Source organism: Anoplopoma fimbria, chromosome 17 (genome assembly GCF_027596085.1).
Source record: "Anoplopoma fimbria isolate UVic2021 breed Golden Eagle Sablefish chromosome 17, Afim_UVic_2022, whole genome shotgun sequence".
NCBI classification, from domain to species: domain Eukaryota; kingdom Metazoa; phylum Chordata; class Actinopteri; order Perciformes; family Anoplopomatidae; genus Anoplopoma; species Anoplopoma fimbria.
Window position 1 is genome coordinate 4,598,316 of NC_072465.1, and position 23,836 is coordinate 4,622,151.

Below are 23,836 nucleotides of genomic sequence, written 5' to 3' on the forward strand. Positions count from 1 at the left end.
AGAGCACACTATCGCAGTGAGCCTGATGATTGGAAGTGAAAGACAAAGACACCAAAGTTGGGGACAAAAAAGATTAAGCACGTGCTAACACCTCTTCCAGTTTTCTGACATGCTGCCAGGTGGCTAGAAGCTATTTCTGCCTTGGGGTGAGGATGGACTCTTGGTGATAAGACTATACAAATAGCCCGAGCTGAAGGAAAGCATTTCACACCGCATTCCTTCTGAGAGGACACATTACATATCCCTGCCCCGCGCTTTGCCTGTACTCTCTCCAGAGTTCAATTTGAAGTCAGAGAAGCTTGTGACTGTTGCAGAAAGACACCCCTCCGACCCTCTATCTCAGTCAAGATCTGGGATGAAGACCTCTCTCAAGTGATTCAACTCGAAAACATCTGATCTCCCCCAAACCAGCGCTTGCAGAGATACTATGGGCCTACAGGGGCCTGTTGCTCCTACCCTCCCCTTCTACCCTCATGATTTACAACACGCTTCATGCACATGCCTGGGATTTCCCCTCCACTGATACCTAATCCCCGAGCTTCCCCTTTTAATCTACATGATTTTCAATTAGGAGAGATTTGGGGTCTTCTGTAATACAAGTCAAGTACATCACTGTCGCCTCATAAATGACTGCGAGGTAAAGAGAAGGAAGTCAAAAGGCTTGTTCTTTATTTAAACATGACTGGCCTGGGTTTTCATCCCCATGGGAGATGTAAACGCTGAAGTATCGTTGGTCAGTAAGAGTTTGAGGTTTGTTCAAGACCTGGGGGGTATTGTTGTTGGAAAGAGATCCCTGTGACCATGATGTCAGTGGACAATGATTCACCATTTCGAGTTAATTATCATCGCTTTGCTCCTCTAGATAAACCTTGTAACCCAGGTAACGGGTGGTTTTAATACCTAACTGGAGTCTGATAGGCCCCCTCCCTGACAGTTGAATAGATTTGGTTCAATTGCTTTAGATCCCTGCTGCAAGATCTTCAGTAAGCTTGGTCTCAAATTTGGCTGAACAAGCCATTTTAAAACTCTGATCAAATTTGCATCTGAGTAAATGTGCTTCAACGAAAAGCTAAAGTTGACTCAGAATTATCTTTGCAAGGCAATAAATGGGGTTAGGGTTGTAACAATAACTTAGGTTAGGGTTAAGAGACTTTATTCAACCTAACGTTTTGAAAACTGTCTGATCAGTCAACTATATCCAAGAGCCAGTGGAGCAAGTATAGCCTTGAAGGGTTTGAAGCTGATGGCTCATTCCACTCTTTCCAAAACCGCTGCAGCTTTTCCATGGAATCACTCTAGATGGCCAGATTAAAATCCCATCTTTAAATGGCAATGCTGCTCAAAAGCAGAGGTTGGATGACTAGAGAGGAGAGCACAGAGGAGAGAACAGCTGGGTGCATACTGCTGCCAAGTCTTGAATTATTTTTTCCTGCCCCTGCTTTTGTTTACTCTGGAAAGAAGTGGGGGAAGAGGAGGACATACTCTTTTCTCTTCAATGGCCTTTCGTTGAATGCAACATTTCCGTTCAGTGTTTTGAAGCAGTTGTTGGAAAATTCAGGGGCTTCAACGATTAGCTCCGTTTTCACAAAATGAAAAGTCTTAAAACAAGTCTTTGTACCTTCCCTGGGCTGCATGCTGACTTCAGAGCCATTAGGAGCTAATCACAGCTGAACATGACTGGAGGTGTTCCTGACAAGAATCAGGGCCGACAAAGACGTTTTCCATTAGCAGCCAATTAGTAAGAACCAGATGCAGTATGTTGCCGAGGACAGAGATTAGGCCTGCATCCACCTGTCATAACAAATTATAGAGAGCCACGGTCCTGCTCTCTTTCCAACCAGCCTACATTTGATGATGAGTTTTCTCTACTGTAATAGACAGCAATATATAGGCATAGTTGCATTTTTTTCAATGGCAATCAACAATGACGGCTCCCATGAGACACATCACCAATTGTGTAAATTAACTCAAATTGGGCCTGAAACTTACATTTTTCAACATAAAGCCTGCATTACAAACTGGAGGTGTGGGGTTTTTGAAGAGAAATGGGCATTTAGGAGGGTCTAATCATTAACCTGCATTAGGGGAAATGTAGGAGCCTGTGATTTTGAAGATTAAACCATAAAAAGTAGGGTTATCTTGACCTCTGCTCCTTCAAATTCCACCACTATTTTTTAACCTGTCTCCAGCTAATAATAATTGTTGTCCAGTTGGTCGAATGATCATCTGAGGTATTTTGTTTTGATGTATCAGGTTTTCAGAAAGAGCTATGAAGAACTTTTTCAATGCCAAAATCGTTGCAAGCCAAAAGCCAGTGGAATATAACTTAACCACAAATTGGTGTGGGACTTTGAGCTGTATAATGTAACTTGAAGTAACTTGTGAATGGAGATTGGTAATACACACACATACAAGACAACACAACACAAATAAGTGAATAGTACAGGACTTGAGATTTTGTGTAACATCCGCCTTGGGTGCTTGTCAGCTGCAGCCACACTATACTTGAGACTGGATCACATTACTTATTCATTCAGTGTTGACTTGTTCCATAAAATGACACTGCTTTGGATGGGAACAGTCAAGGCTTCCAAGACAACCTCAGTACAGACTTTGAACCATACTCAGACACTGGTAACATAGTGCCAGATCATTAGTGAATTTGTTCACCAGTCTTTGGTCTCCTGGCTTATGATATTTAGTTTAGGAGAAAGGTCTCAGGAAATCTACCAGTCCTTCTAGGAATTTAATTTGAATATAATGTTGACTTTTTTTCCTCATCAGTGGGGAAAAAGTGGCATTAAGCAGTACAGATTTTTATTTTTTCAGAAACAGTTCTTGATGTGAGAAATAACGTTGCGTTCAGGCTCCTGTCAACTCAGTTGGTGTTTGGGCTGCCCTCAGACCCAAGAAGCCCAATGATACTGCGGCCAGCTGCTGAGGCTACATTATTCATTATCTCCCTGTCAGTCCATTCATGTGCTAATCCAGTGACCCTTTACACTGCTAAAAAAAAAAGTAGCCATCTAAATGGGTCAATTAGCCTGCATTGAGTCTCGAAAGGCTCTCCTTCAAATAACAGCCACGGAGCTGCGCTAATGCCACTTGTTTCCAGGACATTATTAGAGCCTCTTAACTAGGAAAGACTCAAATAATGACATCATAATAACAGTTGTCCGGAGACAAGACAACATCATGAAACAAGTATGATATGGAGGAGGACATGACATATTCACACAGTGGTTTATTAATGCATCTGTTTATTTACTAAGCAATCTATAATCCATATGGCACAGAGTTTGAACAACAAAGACTTCCTTGCTGGAAAGCGCACAGTAGCTTGACCATTGCGCCGCAGGGGGTGGGGTGGGGTGGGGGTATAAACCGGTGAGACGCCCATAGAGAGAACGCTACAGTGCGAGTCCGACAACTCTGCATTCTGGGGGGTTATAAACATCCAACTACACCCGGTCTGCGTCGTGAATGAGCAAAAGTGACGAAATGACGGAGAGAAAAAGAAAGAGGCGCAAACTTTGTTGAAAAGTCCACTGACTTTAAACAGGGCAGAGGTCTTTTCAAACGTAGTCCTGTGACTATTTTGCGCACAATATTTCATAGATATTAGCGTAAAGAGGAAAAGTAATTAAAAAAAAAAAAAATGTATAGTTCACAGATGTCCTACTTGTGACTCAATATTTATTTATTTTTTCCCCATTACGCATTTAAAGACCCACCATGGATCTTCGATTGCATTAAAAAAAAAAAAAAAAAAAAATACAACATAAACACGATCAATAATCAGCTGCTTACCTTCTTACAAAGTGCTGCGAGGGGAAGCCATAGCCCTGACCTCGGTGCTGGTTGTGGTGGTGGTGTGGGTTTTAAAATGCGTCCTCCTCATTGCAGTATTTGTCACACAACTCCACAGCTTTGCCACGAAAACACCCCACTCTCACCCGCTGCGTGGTGTCTGCACCCCTCTGCTACATTTACCCCCTCCGTTTAAAAAAAGCCTTTTGTCAAACCCCCCCTGCTCTCCGCAAACACATTCGGGAGTTCAGCAAATGAGTAAAAAAAAAAAAAAAAAAAAAAAAAAAAAAAAAAGAAAAAAGACGGAGAGACAACTCAAAGTGCGTAAAAGCAGTTCTCCATTCACAGGTCCAAACAAAGGCGCAAATTCCGCTGAAATATTTGAAAAATCCCAATGAATGCGACATAAAGCTCCCTCGGAAGCGGGGACACTGCTGCCGGCTCAGAGTGAAGACCAGTGCGGACTTTCGCTGCGTAAAAGCAGGGAGCGCTGGAGCTGCTCTCTGTCCCACTGCACAGCACCGCTTTAATCCGTACCCGGTGCCAAGCGTCCATAAATAACACAGGCATTTCCGGTTTGTATTTTCCCAAATAAAAGCACCCTTTTAAAACGGGTTGGGGAATTATTTGCTTTAATCAAATGTTATAATTGAATCTACTCAATTTACCCATTGGAGGACAACTATTGTATTGTTTTTGCCCTATACATCAACATGTGCTTTCATGTCACATTACACTGTGCAATAATAGTTAAAAAAGTTAAAAATAGTTAAAATAGTTGGTTTTTTTCCTCTGTCTGTAAATATAATATTTCAGTTATTGTTGTTTTTTCTACTGTTTTTTTTATTGCTTATTTATAATACTTGTTTTATTTTATTTTTCATTTTTTATTTTTTATTTTTAGCTTGTCTTCTTCTACTATGTCTCTTGTGTGCACTTTACTCTACGCTGTTGTAAGTCTGCAAATTTAAGGATAGGATTATCTTATTTTATCTTATCTTATGTTATGTCAGTTCAAATATGCCTACTGAATATATTATTAATATATATATGAAAATATTTAAAGAGAATATGCAAGATGAGTGTGTTGCAACGGGAAATAGCCCAGTGACCACAAAGCACACTGTCTGCTGAGGAAGACCATGAGATATGGTTGAAAGCTCTGGGAAAGAACAGCTAAGTGGACCTTAAATTAAGATTTTACTTGGCCTATTTCTTTTTTTCATTAAACTACTGTATCCAAGGTAAATATTTAACTTTCACAGATAAAAAATAATAATCTGTAGAGCAATCCACTTGTAGGACGGCCTTGTTTTTATGTGATTTTTAAAGAAACCAAATTTCTTCTTGAATATCTTACCTAACCTTGAAAGCCTTCTCGTTTTTTCTATGAGCCTGGTGCTAAATGAAGGTGTAATTTTCTAACCTTCCGGACAGCCGCTTATTTATTTTCATTTCTGTACATAGTGAAAATCAATAACCAATAAAAAAAACACGTATGTTTAAGCTTTTGTTTCAGATCAGAATCACTAACTTCCTGTTTTACGGGCCCTCTTTAGGTGACTTGACACACACACGCACAGACCCTTCTCCCTGCATGCTAATGTCCCGGTGTGATGTCAGCAAGTCAGCGTCCCAACATTGGTGTAATTAGCAGCGTGAATGACTGGTGTTCTGGGGGGATTTGCATGTGAATTAAACCACTTCCCCGAATCAACTGGCCCGGGACACGGAGAGGGAGGGGAGAGCGGTTCTGCAGGGCTCTGACCGGCATGGGGAAACTGAGCCCCTGTAAACAAAACGGTGCTGTTTAACATAAGAAGCAAACATTAGCTGGAGAAAGGACAAAAGGCTTTCAGACCAATGAAAAGCCACTGAATCAAAAACAAATGTAAAGTCAATTTAGTAGGATCTTTAAACATTTCCTATTGCTCCTATGTAGTCCGTTATTATAGGCTGACTTATTTTGCCAAAGATTCATAAACAGAGGACAGAGTAGACTATGCTTATTCTATATACATTTTTACAGCCATCCATGCATTAATTACATATTATTTGTTATGTTAATACAAGTAGAACATGCTCTAGACTTCTCTAAAATTCACATGTGGAGCATTTAATAAATAAAGCTTACATCCCACAATGATATTATCAAAATACAACTGACCAAATCAACCACTAGGAAATTAAACCGGGGGACTGATTTATATGATCACCACGTGGAGTGAGTTAGCTCGGCTATTAGCGGCAACATGAACAGCACAACTGTTCCCTAACAAACTGCCACCATCTCAGCTATTGTGGCTCCTTCTTAATCTCTCAAACACTCACGCGGCAATAAGCTCTGTAATGCCATTTATTTTCTCTTGTTCAAACAATGAGCGTCAGGGGTGTTAAACAACGTCCCACTGCTGCCCCTTGTATGCGTGTTTCTGTAACGCAAAATGTGTCAAGAAAACGGAAAAACTGCCAAAAGTTTTCTGGCAATCAAAGCTGAACAGATTTGTGGAAGATTTCAAAAAGGCAACTTGGAGGATGGATGGAAGTGGGTAAGAGAGTAATTAAATCAGGATTTGTGTATATATTTTTCAAAAAAGGCCCCTGCTGCACATTGAAAAATAACTGCAGAAAGGAATATTAAAAAAGCTTGCTTTGAAATAACGTGTGAAAAGCTGCACAAGGAAGAATTTTGCTGTTGCTGCTGAAAACAGTCAGCAGCTGTGAACAACTTCCTCGGAGGTTTTCAGGACAGTGCTGCAGTCTTTTTACAGTCTCCTCTCACACGTGGCTGGGCGACTCTTGCTGTGACTTAGTCTCATACATAAGAACATATAATCGCGACCCCTTCATAAACACAAGAATATGAATTACAGCTCAGGCTGTACTTACGGCCTATCCACAAGACTTTACGACAAGTTTTAAGTGACAGTGTCCTCTGCTCGGAGCGACGATAGAACGGGTCTACATGGTTTGGGGCCAGCCATTTACCCCTAATAAGCCATTCCCTTTTCCCCAATAAACTGTTCCTCGACCTGCAGTGAGCGGTTTTTAATGCCATGAGAGGACTGAATAAAAGCGTAGAGGCCAGCTTGGGGGACATACCACAGATAGCATTGCCTGCAGAGACTCCTGGCATGCACAGAGACATGCTGCTTGGTAATTTTAGACAGTGGGCCAAACAGGTTGACTCCCTTCCTAAGCATGCATAAGCATATTGAGGTTTTTGTCTCTATCAAAGCACAGGATGAGAAATATTGTAAGTACATGTTCCTCCAGGCTACGAGCCCTATCTTAAGAATGCAAGAAAGTTATACTGCCTCAAAGGATCTTATCCTACAAGAACATTATTCGTATCTTACCAGGGAAGGAACTGATTTATATACTGCATGATACGGTCAGAAAAACGCACCTGATAAATCAATGCCTTTATCTCGATTTGAAATGTAGCCAACATCCCAACATGGCCTCCTCATCTTTATTTCTCATCTGCTTTTTTAGGAACACCAGTCTCCTCTCCTTTCATGTGGCAAATGCTGATGGCTATCACTCTAGAGTCAACACACGAGGCAGCTGGGACTCACCCCAACAGCTGATAGCTCAGACATTCTGGGGGGGGGTCAGAGGGGACCGGCTTCCTCTTCCATATAGCTTTTCTATCCCAGTGCTGCGGAGGGTTTCTTAAGCAAATTTGTAACTACTCTAAGTATTTACACTACCCACACTCTGATCCCCAACTGGCTACTGAACTGTGTTTTCAGCCCCTTAAACAGACTGGGCTCAGGCAGCCATGATTTTGAGGGCAGATATTTATATTATCACACCATATCATTCTGTCTTCAGCAATGAGTAAAAAGAGTTTAAAAAAAAAAAGTTAAATGGTAAAGACACTGAAGGTGTATAGATGGATCGAGATTAGGACACCAGAACCACAAAGCAGATGCTGGTCCTTATTTAACAGTATGTATAACTTTCCGAAACCAGCAATTTTGAAAACTTGCCCATTTTTATGCAGCGAATTGCCAGGTGTGCAGAGGTTTGAAAGTAAGCTTGATTTACATTTATGTCTCAGGTTGCTCACGTCTCGTTCGTCTCCTTAAGGCAGGATTTTCATCCCACCTTCATGGCCGCTTGGAACGGCTATAAAGACTCTTGCCTTCAAATGTGGTCTTTGTCCGAGCCGGTTAGTTTCAAGCATAACAGAGCTTAAAAGAAAACCTGGAGCAGAATGGAGTTAATCTTTAATAGCTGGATTCTGTACATGGACACAGAACAACTAATCAAGCAACTGGGGTGTTAAACTCAGTGAATGGCCCATTGGAGAGGTGATGCGGAAGTTGTTGCCAACCGCCTCAGCTAATCCCGGTAACTTTGTTTCCTTGTCCTTCCGCTACATTGAGGGTGTAATGATTCATGTGAACACTTTGCATCCAGCTACATAGAAGAGGAAGCGTCTGCCAGTTAGTATAAAGGTTCACTGGTTTCCCCACCCATTTCGAAGACACACTGACCTCCCCTCTATCATGGACTAGCAGTATTATTGGCCCAACTCCTCTGACCAGAAAGCCGATTTAGTGTGACACGAGATGGGGGACTCACTATAGGACCTCCACCCCAAGAGCCCCTCCGTACCCATGTTCCTAGCTGATAAGCAGCCATTATTCACCCCGTGTTGAACATTAACTGGATTAATTCTGTGCGGGTTGAAGGGTGAAATTGTATTTGTCCAAAGGGAGGGAAAATGCAAAGGAAATGAGGAGAGTTGCCAGCTTGGCTGAAATTCTAATTAGCTTGGGGGTTCGTTAGCACGCAAACTCAACTCTTGCTGCTGAGACCTTACTGGTGCAGAGGCCTGGGTAAGCCATTAAGCCACAGAGGGGAAAGGAGAGACAGAGAGAAAGAAAAAGAGAGAGAAATGGGGGGGGAAAAAGAAAGAGTATGGACACTTAGTTTCACATTTAAAGGCCCAGGGCAGGGAGGTGACCTTGTGGAGTGACTCCTCAAGGGGACTGGAGATATTTTTGGCCCCCCCTGGCCCACTTACACAAGGGCTCTTCAGCAGAGAGGAAAAACACACTCTGAGCCCTCCACCTTCGTCTATCCATTAGACCATCCATCTGCACTGTAGACAGCACTCTCCAGGGCGACACAGCTCAATTTCCACGTGCTGTGCCCAACAACGGCGGTTTGTCAATGAGCTTTTCTCAGCCATACTGTACATGTGGATTCTGATTCAAAACATAACTAGGTCATGGGCTGGTTTGAATAAAAAAAAGGAGGGAGGGAGGAACAGTTTTAGGAAGTATAGAAATACTGTAGTGATCGCACTGGGATACGAGGAAAAGCAAACAAGAGACGGTGAGAAATGAGTTTTGACATTATTATTCCTGTGTTCGTGCCTTAGAAATATAAGGACATTTTGGAGACGAGCTCTAGCTTTCTGAGTGCTCAACCTGCCCATCAGTGCTGAAAAGTTATCTGCTTTTAAAAATGTTGTGAAGTAATGCATAAAAAAATCAAATCTCTCATTGCTCTCCCAGCAACTCATAAAGCCACAGCTCGGATGCAGTGTGATCTTGTGGCTCCATGAATGAACAACCCACCTCCGAACCTCCCACATTCAGCAGCCTGCAGCACATTTCTCTGACTCAACTCTCTCATTCAGCCTCCACTGATGTTCCTCTTCCTCACCTTGTCATCATGACCCAGATGAGTGGTGTGGGTGTCGATACTGATTTGCTGACTCTCCCTCTCTCTCTGTCTCTCTCTCTCTCTCAGTGTGGGTTTTTGTTTCATTCACTGCATTCGCTCTATCAACTAAACCTCTTTTGGTTCCCTCTCTGTAACAAATCACCTCGCAGCCCTCGCCATTAGCCACAATCTCATGCCGACTGACCAGATGTTCCATCATTAATAATGAATATTAGCGTACGTACTCATATGCTGGACCACAATTACGGGTTGGCAGACACAGTCTTGATATATGATCTTACCACTTATTTTCAGTGGGCCGCATAAAGCAAGCACAACAGCCTTTATGTGGAGTTTGAGGGTTCATGTGCACTATTATTTGTAAAGAAGCCAGGTAAATCCAACATATCCAGTTGGCGTGAGAAAGTGCAACAAAAGAAACACATGTTGAATGTGTATTTGGCCTGGTAAGCCCCTGGAGCAGGCCTGATGCTCCAGGTAGTTTTTGATACTTGCAGGAATTTTGAACCTAAAAATAACATGCTATGAAATTAAAAGAAAAAGAAACAAAGGTTCTGTCAAGTATGAGCAGAGGAACATGGAATTACAAAGTGAAATAGAAAGTGAGGAATATGGAAACAATCATTGCCCTTGTGATTTAAACACACTGTATTTGTGAAAAATAATCAATGCCAAGGGGTTGATTTGAACTTTATGTTCTCCAGAGCTCTACCATAATGGTTTGAGCTCAAACTTTTGGTTAAATAAACCCAGACACTCAGCTGTGCCACGTTAAAATATTTAGTTTTAAGTAGCTTGTGGTTAAAGCAGCGACAGACAGGATCCGTCCATCAAACAGAGTTTGGACTGAGGTGTTATATATACTCTGGAACAAACTTAAAAAATGTACATGCAGCAGGGCACTGAGCTCATCTAAAACTATTTAAAAAAAGAGATTCTTCCAACACACTGACTGGACGTCTGAGTTTTTCCCATCACAGAAACAGTCTGTGTTTTTGTGTGTGGCTTTGGGTAAAATAATTAATAGCAACAAAACTACTTGAACATGAGTCACGATAGTCAATTATGAGTATACCCTCAGGTTCAATTTGGCTTATTTTTACTGTAGCTACAGATTGGCTACAAGTGGCAACCTGTTTGTGGTGGTAAAACAGTATTTAATTAGTGAAGGACTTGAAGGGAGACTTTGCTTCACATCAATGCACACACAAATACAGACTAATCTATGACCACAGACACAGGCATACCAAAAATGGCTACACAGGATATAGGGCAAATTGGAAATATTAATTGGAAATATTTAAATACAACGTTTGCATTTAGTTTGAACACCTGTAATGTTCCAATGGTTATAAAGAACCTGAACACACTAACAGTGTCTGAAATCTTTGTTTAAATCTTAAGCACTTCCCTTTAACATTAAATATTCAATATTCAGTAAATAAGCAACAAGCAAGTCAATGTTTGAAAAGGAAAGTATTATTTAGTTAAACACTAACTGAGAGAAGCACCGACACTGATATCAGATATCAGTCCGGTAACCACTCAAATAGGATGATCTGGTAATTGGATACCATTATGTAGATAAATAATGATTCAGTTAATTTATATCTACGTATTTATGTGTACATAAGTTTTTATTGTATTCTTGTAGGATTGCGTTGATCGACAAAGTATTTTCTTTAATTCATTAAAATGCTGTTTTCTGTTGCTTTTGTGCCAGCACAGGTGCCTCATAGCAAAAAGTTTAACTTGGACAGGAACCAAACATACTCAATACTATGTGCAAATGGAAAGGTGGGAGGGGAGAGCCTTCCCTCCCTCTAGTTCAGTTTGCCCCTTCTCACCAAAGTATGCAGCTCGGAGCGTTTAAATAGATGTATACATCTCATGGAGCAATTGTGTTAATATACAGCAGGCCATTGGAGAAAGGAAGTAAATGAGTTGTACGAGAAAGAAAGAGACAATCTCTGTATGAGATCATGTTAATAAGGAACAGATGAATCCGAAAGAGGAAATAAGAAGATTAAACTCAAATCGGATTCAAAATAATATCGAGTCACGTCAGCTAATAGACTAATAAAACCACAGAGAACATATTCTGAAAGCTGAAAGAGATCCTTCAAAGCAGTGTTTCATCTTGAAATGATTCCTCTCAGTCAGGTTTAGGCTATTTAATCTCCCCCTATTTCATCTTGTTACACTGTTTACCCTAACTAAGGGGGATGGATGATGAGCAGATCACACATATACACACATCATGTCCATGTCAATTAGGCCACCACAGCCCTCTCCAAACAGGATCTTGTGGAGATCCTGTTTGAACGTGGAGATTATGGATTGGAAGAGAAATTGCCATTTCTAGGACGTGATAGACGAGCTGCGTGTTTCATCAACGGCCTGATAGAGACGGTGAACCCGGGGCTTTATTGACTGATCGCTGCCCTGAGACTGTAGGAAGAAAACGCACACACACAAGGACCGACATGGAGGAGTTATGAGTCACATTGAGCGATCCACACACGCAGACAAATCCCATTAAACAACTTTTAATCGAACCAAGGTCAAACTTTCAGAGTGAACACGTCTCTGCGCAAAGACAGACTTTTAGTCCATCACCTCTGGTGCCTTTTAAAACGTACTGTAGTCTTGTTTTGAATACCGGGTTTGATCAAACTTCTCCACGGGGTAGTCGCATCGAAGTCTTTACCCATCCGGAACTTTTTCTAAACCCACTTCATTCCCCACTTACTGCTGCTCCCCTATGTTCCCCATTTAAAGCATGGCCCATTAGGAAGCAGTGAGAGAGAGCAGTGCCCTGAGAGAAACTGAATCACCCTGGCTCGCCGCTGTTTACACCAGACCCGGCCCGCTGCTTGAGCCCCTGTTTATTTGAACTGTGAACCTCCATGTGAGGTGTGTGTGAAAGGAAAAGTGTAAGCGTATGTGTGTGTGTGTGTGTGTGTAAGAGAGAGAAAGAAAGAGAGAGAGAGCATGTGTACTGCGGAGGAAAGGGGGAGGGAACGGCACCACACAAAACCCAGTGTTTCTCCCTCCGATTTCTTTCACACCTCTCTTAACACACTTTTCACAGCATATTTATTCGCCCCGCGGGCTCCTGGCACTCCTCGGGTTCTCCGGGCCACAGACGGGCCTCTGTGCTGCAACACTCAGGCACAAGGAGTCCAAAAACAGACCTCTAACACCCCCCGTGGAGCTCCAGACAAAATAATGTCCTTCTGCTGACCCACGTATGACATCACAGCCTGGTTCTCACACATCCACACATGCTCACGCACACACAGAAAACATACAGACACTTCTGCTATGTTTGCCTGCACACAAATGCGTGAAAGTTGGCAAGAATGCATGCAATTCTATGCTTGTTTTCTAAGTATGGAACTCTAAGTTGACACACACACACACACACACACACGCACACACACACAAACTGGGGAACAGTAAGGTTAGTGTGGGATTGGTTAAAACTGTCCAAGGCCAGAGCAAAGGATGAGAAGACCTGAGCATCAATGAAGCCACTGTTCAAAAGGAGCAGACTAACTGGAGGAGCGACGAGGAAAATGAAAGGCTGCCAAGTATTCAGACATGAGAACAAGGACACACACTGAGGAGACACACGTATACACACGAAATAGATACATATAGCATGCACAAACATATCAACATGTGTGCACAGAGAGCTGGGCTTATCTAAATCCAGGACAAATGTATTGTAGGACTAGCTGTTGCTGTTTCAGCTCCATTTATGCGTGGGTGGTTTTGAATTAGCTGCACAGGCGTCACTGGCCATAAACACGACATTCATACTCATGATCAAACCAGCAAACTGACAATAAAGATAATATATCATCACTTTTTTTGGCATGAACAATTAGAAGACCTCAGGAGAAGTAGTGGCCAAAGCCTGGTTTGAGTTAAATGGCAAATAAGTGATCATCAGCTTCAGTTCCCTTAAGAAAAAAAAAAATCACAACTGATTTCAAGCTATTTAATGGACATAAAGGAAAAGAAAAACCTTGGGGCCGTCTGCTGAAGTGTGGAACAGCTAATCACTGTGTATCATTCTTCTCGCCTCTGTTGCTGGGCTCCACATGTCTCCACATAAACACACACTTTGACCAGACAGAAACATACAGAGAGATAGTGCAAACACATGATGCTGCAAAGTCACGCACTGGGGAAACGCGTGTGCCAAAAAGCACATTCCCTCACACACAAAGCCATGCAAACAATTATGAACAGTGTCTTTTTCAAGCTTCTGTTATTTCCATATATTATACAAACCCATCAGCTATAAGTAGCACAACAGAGAGTGGCACACTACTTTGTGAAAAGGCGATGTCGTTATCCCTCCATGTCTAATCACAGCGCAGCACTGCAGCTCAACAACGCGAGGTGCCTGATCTGGCTCCTCTCTGGTATCTGGGGGGTGCGTACCAGTGGAGGAAACTCTGCACAGGAAAGGCTGCTCTGTGTGTGTGTCAGCTTGTGTGCATCTGCATGCCAAGACTGTGCCAGCCACAAGACTGATGCTGGCGTCAGAATGAATCACACTCGGTCTGCTATTTCTTCCCTGCAGCACACCAAGAGGTTAGCTGAGAGAGAGAGAGAGAGAGACAGGGAAGGGGGAGATCATAATACAGATCATAAAAAGCAACATCAATGGGTGATAGGCCTAGCGAGAGAGGGAAACATAAAAGGCAGTGTGAAAATCAGGAGGGCTTGTGAGACAAAGATTGAGAGAAAACACAATGAGGAGGGAAAAAGAAGCAAGGAGGTAAAGCATGCGGATCACCAAGCCCATCCATCTGCAGCCAAGCTACGTGCCAATACAGTCATGCACTCTCTAGATTTGACCTATGGATTGGTCTTATTGCTGGTTCACTTCCATTGAATGTAAACCGTCTAGTGACATATGTGGAGGATACCGTTAACAGTGTTTGATTGATTAGACCAGAACGTAATCTGACACAAGGCCGCCGCGATAGCATCAGCCAATAAATGGGCAGAATTTCAAGACACTCACAGTAGTCCTATTAGCTGCCTGTGGCTGTCAGTAAAGGCCCAGTCACACCAGAAATTAAAACAAAATTTGGTGGAAAATTAGGGAGATGATGGTACAACATACCTCTTATTGTCACCAGTGCATACATTTGTGCGCCCATAATTGGATACCTCAAATTAAATGGCAGACAGAAAATATAGTATATTATATAGTAAATAGGCTGATGGTTTTGAACACAGGCTGGCCATGTAGCAGGTTGGCTAGCATGTTAGCTGGTCTCTTTTCAGCCACAGTACTTCACATACTAGTCTAGCGAGTTCATTCTTCCACTTCCTGGTGTCGCCAGCCCTTTATCCCCCTGAGTCCTCAGTCAATACGGCCAATAACGGCTTCCAGCCTCAAAAGCAGAAACCTTCACACAGAGAGCTAGAGACAACCTGACTCTGATCTATTGATCATGAACTACTTTGCATTTAACTGCTGTGGCTGACGCTGCGTGGTCATCTGATCCTCAAAAGGCCACAGATCTTGCCATGCATCGTGAACTCTATTGATTACACATAAAAATCCACTGAGCACTTCAACAGATCCTTTTGGGACAGACTTTCATTTTCTCAAACAATATCTGAGTCAGCAGGTTTAAGCAAGATGATTACAAGCTCACCACATCCTAACTGGAAAATTATTAGATAGATGTTTGGACTAAAACAATAGGTTATAAAAAGTGTCTCTCGTGTTGGGAAGCGGATATGAGAGAGCAACATTTTTTGATGACATAGCACAGATCTCGGGGTGCAGACAGCACAGTCTGAACAACGCATGAACCCTTTCGCATCTGGGACACATTTAGTACCCATGTGCAATGTATTACATATTTCTGGAAACGAAGCCACGCTCAAGTCTGTAATCTGTTGATGATGGGAGTTTATTCCTGTTGTTCATGGTTGGGTCTGTTGTGACCTCAGCATGGTAAGCAACATTTTCTGAGAGTAGCTCACACTGAATGACTGAGGGTTGAAGAGGGGGGGGCAAGGGGGGCAGATAAGCTGGATAAAAAAAACACTGAGGTTTAAGTGAAGAGAATGTCAGATAGAAATGTTAAGAGTTGAATGACTACAAAACCACAGAGCAAAAACAATCCAAAGCAGCTCTTTCACCACCAGACCCTTCACACTCCCAGAATCCTCAGCTGCAAATGAGTGTTTTAGAGCAGAGGGGTGAAATTCGTCACCCTCATGGTCGGCAGGCTGGGTAAACTTTAAAGATCCTGTGTCAGCCTGCAAACTCTGATCATCAACTTGAGGAGTCTTAACTTGTTACCCTTCTGACCTTCAACTGGAGGAGAACGCTGTAAGATGGTTAATGACTAGTGTTGGGCTACTTAAAGAATAGCCTGACATTTAAGGAAATATGCTTCTAGATGAGAAGAGCTATACCTCTTTAACGTTTGTACGGTAATTATTAAGGTACCACTAGGAGAAGCTTAGCTTAGTCCAAATGAAGCAAGGAAGCTAGGTGTTATTCTGTCCAAGGTAAAAAAAAGCTAGCTAATTAGAAAGTTGTATCCTGTTTTTTTTTTTTATCCGTACATAAACTGACGTGTTACCTGACATACTATTTCTGGCCTTCCTTGACAGAGACAGGCTTGGCTCTCGTTTCAAATTTAACAGACAGACATGAAAGAGTCTCAATTCTGGGCAAGAAAACTAATAAGTGCTTTTCCCAAAATAACCAACTACTTTCTAAACTCGAGAAACTTTTACTGCACTTTATTCTTACGCATTTAAAATAAATTGTATTCCTTTATTTTTTCTAAATACTAAATACTACTTCCATTAAACCCTCATCATTGGAGATTGTATCCACTCTTACATTTAAATCTTAGGATAACTTGTTTAAGCTTGTTCAGTTATTCTTTGTGAGTAAATGCCAAGTGGTGGTAATGATGTGATGTCAATCTGAGAATTCAGTTTGACACTAAAACTGCATTAGTAATTTATAACTGGCCCCGTCACTGCTGGAAATGTTTTTATAATTTCCTTGCAAAACATTACTGAGTTCATTACAACTTTATACTGTTAATAATGAGCAAAAACAGTGAGAATTTATGAAGACTGCTAGGGTCTACCACTGACCCAAAACCACATTAAATCCTAATGTGCAGCACACAAACCAAAAAAGACGTAAGGACATGGCTTTAATAAACCTAGTTAACATGAAGCTTGAAGATGGTCCTCTCAGCCCTCTTCTAAACCTCAGAGCAAACCTCAGTCAGCCTCTGTTTAGAGTCAGCACCCTACTGGTGGCTCACTACCGTGTCAACTGGCTTTCTAGGAAGCACGCTAAGCAGCCGAGCGGCGGTGAGGCTACTGGCCAAGCAGCCTCTTGTTAGGTCTGTGGGGTTAGACAGCCACATCAAGTCCGCCTGCACCACTTAGAGCTCCACCATGGTCTACTATTTAGCCAAACCTCAGAGGTCAGACACACAACCAGGGAATGGGTGTGTGTATACTCTAACCCTCCCATACATCCTAGAGGAATAGGAATTGGATGTAAATGTAATGCAATTATGCTCTGCCCTAAATAAATATAAGCTTTTCATTCAAATGCCAGATTAAGGGTTGCCACAAGAAGGATTCGGATTTATGTGGGCCTGGTCGGGGTAGAGGAGAATAAAAAGGAGCATGCAGACATTGATGTAGAACCGGAGCTAAATAACTGCAGCTCTGTTTTAATCATTATGGTGAGATATGACAGGTTCTGTCCTTGAGCTCTTTCACCTCCAACCACTTTGTCACAATGCCAACGCCAGCACCTGATGTCATACGTCTGCTGTAATGATAGACACCAGCAAGCAATAGCTTCATATGACGCACTCAAGCATGACATTATGACAAAGAGCATCACATCTGCGTCTTAAATCAGATTAAGGCTCTGATCTTTGCTGCAGGGTAATTAGAGTGTGTGGGTGTGCCTGTGTGTTCAAGAGTTTCACATGTTACCTGGTGCTGTATGAAATAAGCATAGCTACAGTAAAGAGATTACATCATGAAGGTGATGAAGACAAGGCTCGTCACTGTTTGTATGTCTCCATCTGACTAATAAGACTGTTTTCTGAAGGTGCTTTTGTTCATTTCACACATGAGACATGTGACTGAGAGAAACAATGGCAACCCAAACAAAACGACTGGGTCTGCCTCTTGAATATCAATGATTCAGGTTTCATTTTTCAATTGATTCAACTGAGGAGCAAGCGATTTTAATCTTTTTTTGTCCTTCAAATAAAATCATACACAGAGATATACAGGCAAACAGCATGACAAACTATTAACTTTTACTCTGAGTGAGTTTTATTAGGCTACTGAACTATGACCACACACTTCATGTCTTTGACCGAGGGCAAATCTGATGTTTTCACATCACAGTTGATGATCAAAAGTACTGAAATATGAGTCGAGCAAGTCAGATGTGAGACTTGGAATGTAGGCCGTAAGTTTAGCCTATGATGATGGCTGCTCTCCAGTTGTGCTGGACTAGAGTGTTACGAGGCAGAGTGGGGCTCTGAAATTAACTTTTTTAACTGTCTGCCACTGTAGCAGGCAAGTATTTTCTTGTCTGCCACTGAGAAATTTAAACTGCCACTTTTAAAATCTGTGCGCTAAATGAAGGATCTGAGGTCATTCCATTTTCGATCTATTCACGCCCAAAAAATTACATGTTTAATTCCAGTGTTTCAATTACACCAGCTGAGGTCATTCCATTTTTCAGATATATTCACGAAACATTCACAAAAAGACATTACATGTTTAATTCCAGTGTTTCAATTATAATAACACCAAAAGCTTTACTATGTACAGGTGAGCCCTATTTTTCAGGCCTGCTACTACTTCTGACAAAAATGGGCATGAATAAACATGTCTTTCTACACTAATCTTAATAAACATGTCTTTCTGCGCCACAATTACTAATTTTGCCAGTGGTGGCTGCTAACTTTAGACCTGGGCAGATTCCATGAATAATAGGGCATTTATCATAATTTATTTAATCTAGGTAGGTGGCTAAGTATGGTGTATTGCTTAAAAAGCATCAGCAAAAAGTAGAATTTTCAATATTTATATGAAGAAAAAAAATCCAAATATGAAAAAAACAGGAATCACAATAAATAAGCTATTTCATGTTAATCAAGAGAGTCACACAGATAGGACAGGTGCACAAATAAGTCCATTAGTGAACCAAAATTTTGCCAAGTTTCATTCTAAAAATACCTTTTTATTTCACAGAACTGGAATCTGTCACTGCACAGATTGTGAACAATTAAGCCGGTGGTAGCAGGTGGTCGCTGATGTGTCATATCTAGGCAGACATCGAATCTGGCATCAGAAGACACATAAGCAGAGTATGGCATGTGCTGAATTCAACTAAACTGTTATTATGAAATATGCAAAATGGAAGCACTGAAGGAAGCAGAAATGAAGGATGTGTTTTTGTCACAGCAGAGTATCAGCTGGTTAAAAGGGCGGTTCTGCCTTTTGTTTTTGACTTTGAAGTGTAGGGTTGTCTGATCTAAAAAAAAAAAAAAAAAGCTTTGTTGTGGAATGTGACAGATTCGGGTTAAATAGGATGCTTGAAGGGGGGATATATTCCATATTTGTGCCTGCAGGTGCACTTGAGAGAAATGGCCTTAGTGTGATTGTAGGTGGCTTTAGAGAGAGAGAGAGAGAGAGAGAGAGAGAGAGAGAACAGTTGAGATAAATAAAGGACATGACTGAGAAGCAGAGATTCACTTCCCCATGGCTCCATGTCAGTGTCTTTCATTAGACCACCCACCCTGCCACACACATGCAGCAGCACCCACCTGACACACACACACACACACACACACACACACACACACACACACACACACACACACACACACACACACACACACACACACACACACACACACACACACACACACACACACACACACACACACACACACAGAGGGAGAAAGAGGAAGGGAGAGCATAGTCGCTGAAAAATGAAGGAAGCTTTTCTGTCATGAAACCCTCCAGCGCCTCCAGTGAGTGCAGTGACAAAGTGTACTTCCGATATATTGACTCGTACCCAAACATGAACGCTGTGTTCCTTGGGAGTCTAGCTGCGGGTTTAATCAGTGTTTGTTCCATACGACATTGATTTTCTCTGCTGGAACTGTGCAGCCCAGTGCAATGTTACTCCAACAACTTTAGGCACAGACAGTTGACAGCTTCAATGACAAACAGGGGAACTCTGAGTGCACATAATAATATGTGTGTATGTGTGTGTGTGTGTGTGCGTGTCTGGAGGCGGGGAAGCACTTGGTGTGCCAGATACCAGAGCATCTAACTATATTATCCGTATAAATTAATAGCCTGAATCTGTTTCCTATTATCTCTGTATGCGTCTAGATGGGGGTATTCAGCCACATGCGGAGCTGTGTGGGGGGTGCGGTCTGCTCCGATTACATCAGAGCCGGGCCCACAAGGGATTATTTTAATGACCAAAAAACAAACATCTCCATGATGCCCCACTTGCCCGCAGCAGATCAACAGGCTGCCAAATAGAAACAAGTTTAAGACTAAAAAATAAACTCATAACCACATACACATCTTTTTGAACCAGACACACAAAGGTCATCCAGGAAGTATCTCCTTCTGGGGTGTTTTGCGGCGGGATGTAGCGGAAGTGTGTGTATGCATATAAAGGAAAGGGGGGTTGTCCGAAAGCAACAAGTTGGAGGTCATTGTCCAACTTCAAAAGTACCCACCCATCCCCCCAAAAGCCCTCTGACTTTATGTGCTGTTTAATGATGCAGAGGCAGACAGACACCGTTGAGTTTCTGGCAGTGTGTATGTTTCATGGTTATAGTCTCCTCCTGGTCGAGAGAAGCCAATGTTTTGGATGGATGGATGGATGGATGGATGGATCGGCATAAGAGAAGGGGGAAAACCAGCTTTCTCCACCAACTAACATTGACCTGAAGCAAACAGTGAGGCCCCTTTTGATGTCTGGGTGGGGGCTGGGGGTTAAAGGCTGTGGTCGCTTTTACACCTCGATGTCACCAGCATATGTGTGTGTTTGTGTGCGAGAGACAGAGGTACAACTATAAACAAACTTTGCAACCGTGAGAAAGTGGAGATAGAAAGAGAAAGAAGAGGAAAGGGACAGAGCTGATAGAGAGGCAACATTTTGAGTTTTATTTTAAAAATAAATTAGTTTTCTCTCACAGTAGTGGGCGTAAAAAGATAAGAGCCTTCCAAAGCAAGGTCTGGGGCTATCTCATCTACATTTTAGGCTCTTGTTATAGACTGTGGGAACATTCAGGGGTGGTCTAAAAGTCACTGTTTTCCCAATGAGTGAAATCTTCCTTCTGAGACATAATAATAAGGCTAACAATCCAACGCCGAGGGCTACAGGTCACTGATAGGCTAGACCACAGGGCCCTAATTCATACATAGAAGTGCCCTTACAAACAAACACAAACACAGCATGTACATACCAAATACCAGCAATAAATAGCTAGTTTTCTAGTCTGCCTACATGTGGGACATTCATTAATTGGTTAAATAATTCATACATATATGTAAAGACACACACACAATCAATGTATGCAGACCAAATGCCACCATATGGCAAACACAAAACCCCAAAGCACACACACACATACACATTTTGTTCGAGAGTGAACAAAATATTACCCTCTACATACTGGCAAAGACTTCAGTTTGTGTTCATCTTTGTGTCTAAGCATTCACGTTTGCATTGTGTGCGTGTGTATGTGTGTGTGTAACTCTGCTTGGCCCTGCAGTACCCGACAAGGTCTGCACTAAGCATTTATGAGCTAATTAAGGTCTGGCCAGGACTGGAAAGCTGGTGATAAGGCCTGTCTCCGGCCCTCTCATTAATGTTACACGCTCCACTGGGGTTACACACAACACACACACACACACACACACACACACACACACACACACACACACACACACACACACACACACACACACACACACACACACACACACACACACACACACACACACACACACACACACACACACACACACACACACACACACACACACACACACACACACACACACACACACACACAACACACACACACACACACACACGAAAAGTCTGTCCTCCAAAACAACAGTGGCAGCAGTATTCACTTATTATTAAGCAGCCTTCTAGACTGATTTCTCAGATTTTGCCATTTGGGAGCCTGACTGGGAATTCCTAATGAGTGATGGAAGCTGCATAAGGAAATGGAGAGAGTATGATAGAATTGAAGTAGTATGTAACTGATCTAAATTATAACTCAAGACTGGTGGCACATTTCTGTAGTGAGTGAGCAATATGGATACAGCCTATGTTTTTCTGTTCTTATATAGAGTTGTTAAAATACAGACATAAAGGTATAATAATGATATTAAAAAGGCAATCTTGAGTCATTACTCTCTAATGTCACAGGAGTTTACAGTGTCAATATTACTATTTTAAAAGGTTTCACACTCGTCCTTCTACAGCTGCACCCGCAAGCATCTTTCTCCACCTCTTTCTCCACCTCTCTCTCTCATTCTCTCCTCATCTCCCTTCCACGAACTTGATTGTTTCCGCCCGTCACTCCATTATTCTGCTCCATATTCTTTTGTATTTGATCACTGCTGATGTTCATTGCTCACTCTCCCCTTCTGCTTGATAAATCAAACACAACCCAATTCTCTGCGGTAAAAGAACATGTTGTGTTAACGTGCGTGTGTTTGCTTTGCGGCATTCCTTTCTGTATAGAACTAGCATAACATAGTGGGGAGGAGACGCGGATCACAGAGTGCCGGGAATCAGTTTCAAGACCATTAGTGGCCAAATTACAGAGGCAGAAACGAAGATGGCAAGACAGCAGAAAGAAATAAAGGATATAAATCAGGATGAGGGTGTATGGCAGGGAGAAAGAACCGCTTGCAGCAGTGGAGGAGAAACAAGTTACAGAGAGCATTATGTAGGCTGGTTTGCTGGAAAGAGGGCTGGAAACAGACCAATCTACAGGCTGTCTGTATGAGACTGAGCCAAAACACACATGCACACACGGGCATCACTCCAGAAACTTCCACCACCATGATCATGATAAGCCTGCCTAGTGCCCAGCGCCAGACAGCAGGCATTGTTAGCTACCAGCTAACAAGCTAGTGGAGCAGCCAGGTATTTCCCTCAGAAGTTGGCGGAGAGCAAATCCAACATAAAAGGAGTGTACATGTTGGATTTACATTCATGGAAAGACCAAAAACACAGCAGCAAATGAACGCTAATTTTGCTGCTGAATGTGTAAGTAAAGAACTGGTTGCTAACTCGTTTACTGAATTATTGAAAAATGTCTGATTGTATGAACATTTACTCATAATTATATGAAACAATATTCAGGATCCTATTCCTGAATACAGATTCTGGATGTCAGGCGATATGGGCCTATAAGTTTAAAGTTGTTAGAATATTACGTTGAAATGGTACAAATCAGGTGATCAAGTATTTAAAGAAACATTTTAGATATTTTTTCACTCCAATTAAACCTCAATACATGACAAGGAGCTTCCACCATGCCAGGTTGGCGTGGTAGGATGGATGAAGTGTCAGGGGTTTGAAGAAAGATTTAAATTTCAGGTAATGAATCCCGTGAAGCACCTAAAATGTTTCTATTTATACTGCATACACAAGCACATTTATGATATATGCACATGGATAGACACACAAAAACACAGAGAGGATACTGCGGATGGTCTTTTAAAAAGAGGAGAGTAAGAGAGAGATCCATCGTCCATGTCCTACTTTCCTCCACAGTTCTCCTTCTCTCTCCCAGCTCCGGTCTTTTGGGAGGGATCAGTGAAAAACTGCCTGTCAGCAAAGTTCAGGCTATACTGTACATCCAGTGCTGTTCCCTCCTAATTCAAAGCTTCTCCTCTGCAACACCATCAATGAAAGGAGAACAGAAATCCCCTTTTCACTGCAGATACCAATTTACAGGACTCACAGGCTGGCAAAAGAGCATCTTAATCTGTTATGAATACGCAGATATATGTGTGCATATCAGTGCGTACATCTAACACTGGATAAAAATACTTTATAAACTTATAACATCATTTTCAGAATACATTTTTACTATTACTTAAGAAGACCACATTGCATCAACAGAAGTTAGCTTTCTACAGAGAGGTATGTGTCATACTTGCATTTTACGGGTGAATGAGAGGTTTCAACTGTCTTTATCTAGAT

At 42.0% G+C, this 23,836-nt stretch overlaps 1 protein-coding gene across 4 annotated transcripts in view; it reads right to left on the reverse strand.

The window, feature by feature from the left end:
* prickle2b (prickle homolog 2b) overlaps nt 1-23,836 on the reverse strand; it is an 89,916-nt gene that overhangs the window by 14,032 nt on the left and 52,048 nt on the right. The window contains exon 1 of one of the 4 annotated variants that reach the window (XM_054616154.1): nt 3,811-4,090. The exons of the other annotated variants lie outside the window; for them this stretch is intronic. The gene's annotated coding sequence lies outside the window, so the exon portion shown is untranslated. Of the gene's footprint in view, nt 1-3,810; nt 4,091-23,836 lie in introns of those variants that run through there. 4 annotated transcript variants of the gene reach the window in all.